Source organism: Etheostoma spectabile, chromosome 3 (assembly GCF_008692095.1).
Source record: "Etheostoma spectabile isolate EspeVRDwgs_2016 chromosome 3, UIUC_Espe_1.0, whole genome shotgun sequence".
Taxonomy (NCBI): Eukaryota; Metazoa; Chordata; class Actinopteri; order Perciformes; family Percidae; genus Etheostoma; species Etheostoma spectabile.
Window position 1 is genome coordinate 23,467,420 of NC_045735.1, and position 953 is coordinate 23,468,372.

General features: G+C 31.4%; 1 protein-coding gene across 3 annotated transcripts in view; it reads left to right on the forward strand.

The window, feature by feature from the left end:
• Window positions 1-953, forward strand: part of fchsd2 (FCH and double SH3 domains 2) — a 61,707-nt gene that overhangs the window by 23,309 nt on the left and 37,445 nt on the right. The gene's annotated exons all lie outside the window — the stretch shown is intronic.

A 953-nucleotide genomic window follows, 5' to 3' on the forward strand; every position in this document is an offset into this window, starting at 1 on the left:
CTAGTAAACAGGAGATCCTGGGTTCAAATCCCAGCAGTGCCTTTTCTTCAGTTGTACTTCCTGATTGTGGATTAGGAAAATTAACATGAGCAGTGTTGTCCTCTCTCTCAAAAAGTACTGAGATGCTTTGCATACTGCTTCTTGATATCAAACTGTAAATGTGGGTGAATGCTTTGATGGTAAAAATTACCATCTGTATGTATGTTGGATATATATTCATATATATGAATTATACTTTTTGTATTATTTTTAGGAACATGCAGGAGCCCCATTAGGAGTATATAGGATATTTTAACCTTTAATATTTGATTTTTTAAAACTTTAAATGAATGAAACTAATTTCAGTACGTCACCTGAAGGTTCAGAAGTTGTGCATTAAGCGCTTAGCGCTCAGTCAAACTTGGCGGTTTACTACATTACCTGCGGATCAAACCCCATAAAATAAACCAGACAAAAGCCTTTCTCCACTTTTCTCTTTTTTGTCATTTCTGTTTTAAAAGCAGGATGTTTATGGCAATTCTAAACACAGTTAACTTCAATATTTAAAAAAATACCGAATTAGTTTGTCTTGTCATTTTACGATTACTTCATTTCAAACATAACAGTTCAACATCAAAGTTGAAACACAACCACAGACCTGATGGGTTCAGAGGGTTTAATTCTGCAGTAGCGTATGTTATACCAGCACAAAAATATGTCAGTGCTGTCTAGAGCTTTCAGTCTTCCTCTATAATAATATAATAATACCTATATAATACCTCTATTCAAATTTCATTTTTTTGTTTTTTTATTTAATGCTCAAATGCAGCCTGAAATATGTACTACACTACTCAGGCTTATGCATTAAAAATAATAATGTATACTGTTTATTGATCCCCAGTAGGGAAATTACAATTTATAATCCACTATAATAATATTATAATACCTATATATATATATATATATATATATAT